The sequence below is a fragment of the Nicotiana tomentosiformis genome, chromosome 11, assembly GCF_000390325.3.
Source record: "Nicotiana tomentosiformis chromosome 11, ASM39032v3, whole genome shotgun sequence".
Taxonomy (NCBI): domain Eukaryota; kingdom Viridiplantae; phylum Streptophyta; class Magnoliopsida; order Solanales; family Solanaceae; genus Nicotiana; species Nicotiana tomentosiformis.
Window position 1 is genome coordinate 28495556 of NC_090822.1, and position 6937 is coordinate 28502492.

At 33.1% G+C, this 6937-nt stretch overlaps 1 long non-coding RNA gene across 1 annotated transcript; it reads right to left on the reverse strand.

The window, feature by feature from the left end:
* Nucleotides 1–570: 570 nt before the first annotated feature.
* LOC104091810 (uncharacterized) lies at nt 571–1686 on the reverse strand. Its single transcript, XR_685286.4, has 2 exons — nt 1469–1686; nt 571–963 (listed from the first exon to the last, which is right to left on the reverse strand). It is a non-coding gene; the product is annotated as an uncharacterized lncRNA (long non-coding RNA).
* Between the last annotated feature and the right edge of the window lie 5251 nt (nt 1687–6937).

The window sequence follows — 6937 nt, forward strand, 5'->3', positions numbered from 1 at the left end:
GGTTGCGGGATTTGAAGATGTACCTGCGTTCCTGTTGTAGCTGCCTCTTGTTCAGGGTAACCTTAGATTTATAAAAGCTCTGTTTATGTATTATTCAAACAGACTATTTATTTATTTTATTTTCGCTTTGTATACTCTATTCTTAAAAGCTCATGATTTGTACTACTAGTTCTTGGGGAAATGTATTGGTTTTAGATATTTTCTTTTAAATAATTGTCATTGTAATTGAATAGTTGGTAATTGGCTTACATAACAGGTTGGGTTAGGTGTCATCACGACTAGTTGGATTTTTGGGTCGTGACAATTGGTTGATTCTATGCACCATCGTAATCCTCCAAGCTCGGTAACGTACCACTAAATAAGAACTCTTAATGCTTTCTCCTTGATTCTTTCTCTATTATTTGTGGCATTTACTTTGTTCGTTCTTGTTTTTATCTTTACTCAAATATTTATTTACCTGCCAGTGCAACCCTAGGCCATCGCCTTTTTTCAAACTCTTTCGCTTACTTAACTTGTGAAATAGTCGAATTAAAGAACTCAAATATGAGAATGAAGATATCGAAAACACAATGAAACAACAAATAGACGCACTCATCGTTTAATAATAGACCAACAAAAGCTGGCCAGATAGAAATACAAAGTTTAGCCATGACACACCAACACAACTAGGGCTACTTCCAATTCTAGTAAATTGGACGCCCTTTATTCAAACAGACACACAACACTGTTACATATTACTCATATAAATAGAGACAAAACATATAGCTAGGGTGTTTCTTTTTCTTTTCATTTAGCAGTTGAAATAGCAGAAGCAAGCAAATCCAATTCTACTTCTGTGACAAGCTCCAAAGCGAGCATCCTCTTGATTCTTGCATTGACGGCTGCAGTTGCCTGTGTTAATACAAGGCCCTGACCATGTCTTGCTGCGCCTTTGGCAAACTTTTGCCTCTCCTCCTTGCATCTCTACATAATATAAGATCACCTCCCTAGTTAGATAAAAGAATAGATTTAACTTATATATGCTGGCAGTGTACCAATATTTCTGAAACGCGTGTTTTTGTTTGTTATATTACTTATCATGTAATTATCAATATAAAGGAATAATACGAACAAGAGGATATTATTATAGTAATGTGAGTTAACAATTAGCACCCTATCGTTCCACACACTTCATAATTACAATGATACCACTACTTTTAATTGAGACATGATATAGTTAAAGGAAAAAAAGAGTTCTCTCTATAACATCTTAACCTATTAGATCAGATTATTACACAATTTAACATAGTATTAGAACTGGCAAAAAGATCCTTAGGTTAAAATTTCATTGCCACGTAAAAAAAAAAAAAAAAAAAACTACTTTCACGTGCTTGTGAAAAAAGAATTAAGTGCACAAATTTTTTGAGAGGCATGTCGAGACAAAATAAAATTAACTGATAAAAAGCGAGCGGAATGTAAGATAACTAACCATTGGATACAATGAGGAGGAAGCAAAACAGGATGGCTAGAAAGACTTTGTTGCTCATGATGAATATGGATTTAGAAATTTATGGTACTTCGCTTTGCAGCTATATGTGTTTCTTTGTTGTGAATTATACTGAAGAGAAGATAATAGCTATTAATAGTAAAAGATTTCCACTATTCAGACTATGTTTCGGGCTAGTTTTGTCCATACAATTTGTTGCAAATTTTGACTAATGATGGTAGTGAGATGAACAAATGTCAACGAAGGGATGAAACGAAGAAACTTGTTCAAACAGGAAATCTATAATATACAATATAAACAATATTATCCTGAATAGTGGTAATAGCAGAATTTTTAGGGTTCAATATTTACTATAAATGCATAAAAAAAACTAACCAGCTTATATATAGTGTGATTTTACGAAGGGTCAATGAATCTCTTCCACTCCTTTAGCTCCACCCCTAATCCTGAGGTTAATTTAGTCAATGAAAGAAAGATCACAAGAAAACGAAGATTTACTTTTTCTTTCTCGGTTTAAAAGTGCAATATATGCTCTAAATATTACTTATAAAAGTAAATATGAACTCATAACTTTAAAAATATAATGAGTTCAATGGTAAAAATCTCAAAGGCTGAACCCATACAATTTAAATTTTAAATCCGATCTCTGACAACAAATAAAATATCTGCTACTATGCAAAGTACACATTATTATAGGATATGAAGTAAGCTTTAGAATCCCTAGATTCATATTCTCATACAAGTTGAATTGTGATAATAGGTTGGCACTGCTAGTTTACTTGGCAGGATGTATCAGAAAAAATAATATATATATTAGCTTTGATATTATTAATCTCATATTTGATACTAATATTTGTGTAATCTATATATAATTAATACTTGTATTAGTTAATACATTTTATTCATTACTATTCTTATATATAGTAAATCATAGTATTAGCAATACCGTAATTCTAATACATGGATAAGTATGCATATATAAAGATAGAACTGTTCTTTCAAAATCTTTTCCAAATCATTTCTAAAGAATGTAGAGGGTATTTTTTTAAACAAATAATTTTTTTAAAATATTATACAATGCATATTATTTTTAATATACCAAATCAAACAATCGATAATAAATAATTTTAATATAACTAATTTAAGTATTACTAATCCAGTATTATTAAAACACTATATTCAGTACTATTCTGGCGAACGTATTGCTATGGAAAAAAAAAGATAAGCTAATCAAAGGCGTTTACTTTAATTTGGTTTGGTCACGTGTCTTAACTTTCTGCGTGGCAAGCAAAGCATAGCAATTTTCTTTTGACTGCTACAAATTGTTTATTATTTCCGCAAGGAAAACCAAGTCCTTATGAAATCTGATAAATTTGCTGATGAAAGACTAAGAAAATGCTACACACAGTAGACTTTGACTGTCTTGAATTGTTTATGTCACATATCTTTAAAGTTTTGTTTGTATAGAAGGAAAAGAAAACGAAAGAGCGAGAATAAAGGGAAATTATTGCAAGATTTTCTAAAATAGAAATGAAAAATTAAGTTCAAAAGCAACGCAGAGAAGACAAAAGTTCAAAAGCGACGCACATAAATCTTTTCTGGAAAATAGAAACAAACAAAAAAGCTCCATAAAACCGAATTTGAAAAAAAAAACATATTATATATAGAGCTGTTCCACAGGAGAATAAATCAACAAGCAGCAATATTTACTCTTTAGAAGACAAATTGACAACTATAATAAGAAATTAAAGAAATAACAAAGATATGTTTTGAATTATTTACAAACAAATTTAACTTATACTCCCACGTTCATTTTTACTTGGCGCGTTTTGATTTTTCACGCCTCTAAAGAAATAATAAATGAAGTGTATAATTTATCATGATATCCATATTAATTGATACATATTTTATTGGATTTGAGAAAATAATTTGAAATGAGTAATAAATATTGTGGTTATAACATGAAAAAAAATTATCTTCTCTTAATATGCGTAAAGTGACAAGTAAAAATAAATTTATGCATGTCAAGTAAAAATGAACGGAGAGAATATAAACTAGTTGATAGTATAAAGAATTTTTACTTTATTATTGTTTTATTACATCTTTTAACAGTACACTACATTTTTAAGCTAACCCTTGTCATACAGTCATAGTCATCTTAAACAGATTGTTTTAAAAATGGTAGGTTCAGCGCACAAAAGCTAAAAATTTACGAATTACACGTTGTGCTAGACTTTCTGGGAATGGGCCATTATGCAAATGGTTTTTGAATAATATATGCGGGCACACTATGTAAGTAAGCCGGTTCAGGCCCGGGATTGCGGACCAAACGGGTCAGGACCGTTAAGATCGAATTTAGTGGGTCTGAGCAGGTCCTATGCTTTGGGCCCATCAGGACCGGGACCATTTGGCTCGCCAGGGACCGGACCAGGACCATTTGGCCCGCCAGGGCCCGGGACCGGACCGGTCCTTTCACGGGCCAGACGGTCAACTTTTTTAAAAAAAAATATATATCCGTTTAAATTTATATATATATATGTGTGTGTGTATGTGCTTTTTTTAATTAGTTATATATGTGTATGTATTTTTTTAATAACTTATAATAATATAACCTCTTTATTCTCCATTACTTCTTGTCCCCTTTATATATAAATATAATAAAATAACTCTTTTATTCTCCATTACTTCTTGTCCCTTTTATATAATAAAATAACTCATTTATTCTCCATTACTTTTTTCCCCTATATATAATAATATAATAAGATAACCCATATTTAATTTTTTTTTAATTTGATGAGCCCACTTAGCCCGCGGGTCGGGACCGTTTAGCTCGGGACCAAACGGGTCCGGTCCTGGTTTCGGGCCGGTCCTTACAAAAAGACCGTTTAGCCCGAGTCCGTTTGGCCCGTTTAATTTGGGATCGATCGGGGATCGAGATCGTTTGGACCGGCACACTTGACCCGTTTAGGCCCGAAACCGGCCCGCTTGCCACTGTTAGGGCATAGTTTGATCTGACCTTGCAAAAGGGTGTGTAAATATACTAACTTTAACCCATAAAGAAATTGGAGACACTGATCGGGCCCTTAGCTTTTGTAAACAAGTGGTGTATATAAACAATTAATTGTTCATCTACCAAATTACCTACACAAAAAAAAAAAAAAAAAGGTTGTTCATCTACCACTCATGTTTTTGAAAGGGTAAAAATTATGGAGTAAAATAATATTTTCCCCGAATACCAATAAAAAAGTTTAAGGAGCTCTTCTAATAGCCTGTTTAGTCACGCTTCAAAAGTAATTTGAGTTGGCTAATTAATTTGAAAAGCACTTTTGAGCAACAATTAATATTTGACCAACCTTTTAAAAAGTAATTCTAAGAGTTTTTTTCTTCTCAAAAATGCTTTTCAAAAAGTATTTTTGGAGAGAAACTATTTTTTTCTGTTTCTCTAAAATTGCTTCTACCACTCATGTTTTTGAAAGGGTCAAAATTATGGAGTAAAATAATGTTCTCCCTGAATACCAATAAAAAGTTTAACGATTTCTTCTAATAATATATTTGGTCAAGTTTCTAAAATATGCTTATGTGATGACCCAAATTGTCATTTTTAAATTTAATAAGTAATTTTGTATTCTAAGACCTCGAAAAGCACCATTTATCATTCCTCAACTTGCGTGCGCAATCCGTAAAATTTTTCGAAAAGTTTTCATGTGAAAAAATGGATTAAAATGTGAAATAGAGCTTTAAAACTCAACTGAGTTGACTTTGGTCAACATTTTTAGCAAACGGACCCGGATCAGTATTTTGACAGTTTCGGTAGCTCTGTATCGTGATTTGGGACTTGGGCGTATGCCCGAAATTTAATTTGGAGGTCCCTAATTTAAATTATGACCATTTAACAGAACTAGCAATTTAAGGCTAAAGATTCCAAGTTTGACCACGGGGTTGACTTTATGATATAGGAGGCAGAATCCGATTCTGGAAATTTGAACAGCTCCGTTATGTCATTTATGACTTGTGTTCCAAATTTGAAGTCATTCCGGATTCATTTAATATGTTTTGGCACGAGATTTGCAAATTGAAAGTTTAAAACTCAAAGTTCGAATCGGGGTGTGAATTGTAATTTTAGTGTTGTTTGACGTGATTTTAGACCCCGAGTCAGTTCGTATTATGTTACGGGACTTGTTGGTATATTCGAGCGGGGTCCCGAGTACCCCAAGAATGAAACGGATCGAAATCGGAACAAGAATTGGACTTAAGCAAAATCTAAAATTTTGAGTTCTTGTGTAATCGCACCTGCGGAATTTGGACCGCAGGTGCGAGCTCGCAGAAGCGAGACTTCCAACGCAGATGCGGTCTTCGCAGGTGCGGCCCTTTTGCGCAGAAGCGGACGTCGCAGGTGCGACATTTTTGTCCGCGGATGCGGAACCTCGCCTGGGAGGCCCACTTCGCAAATGCGAGCTTTGTCTCGCAAATGCGAGACCGCAGGTGCGAAAATATAGCCCGCAAATGCGAAAATACTGGGCAGAATACATAAAATCGGGTCTTAGCCATTTTTACTCATTTTTAAGTTTTAAGTCTCAGATTTGAGCGATTTCAAGGGGGATTTTCATGACTTTGAATTGGATTTGAAGCTTTCGGAGGCAAATTTAAAAGGAAAAGCTATGGTTGAATAATTGATTGAAATTTGCAAAGCGAGGTAAGTGTCGTGGTTAACCTTGACTTGAGGGGATAGAACCCTAAAATTATTTGTTATGTGAATTGCATGTGAACGACGTATAGGTGAGGTGACGAATGTCTATACGTCGTCAAATTAATTGTTTGCATGTTTACTTGAAAATCATAAATTATTTTTAATCATAAATTAATTATTATAATGATTGTTTCTCTCTTATTCTTTGTCAAAATATTAATTTTTGAATTCCTGCATTAATTGCTACATGTTATTTGATTTATGTGTTTTAATTGTTATTTGACATTTAACATATTAAATATTAAACTGCCTATTTTCTCCCTGATTTTTATAATAAATTGCTAATTATCATTGTTTGTTTCATAATTAAATTATAATTGTTGTATGCTTGTTGTCTTACGATTTTATATTAATTGTTGCGTTTATTGGAGAATTTCTTCTATAAGAATTGATTGGTAAATGAATATGTTGGAGGAGCGGGTTGCACGCCGCAACAGACTTGATTAAAATGAATACATTGTGAGAGCGGGTTGCACGCTACAACAGAATTGAATGTGAATATATTGTGAGAGCGGGTTGCACGCTGCAACTGAATTAATGGAATTGATAATTGGTTATGACTGCTGAGTTGGCTTCAATTATTATAAATGAGTTACTTGATTTAGTTCTATTATTGTTGTTGTATCTAATATTGCGTACAGGTAATGTAAGTGACCCGCCTTAATCTCGTCACTACTTCGTCGAGGTTAGGCTCAGCACTTACT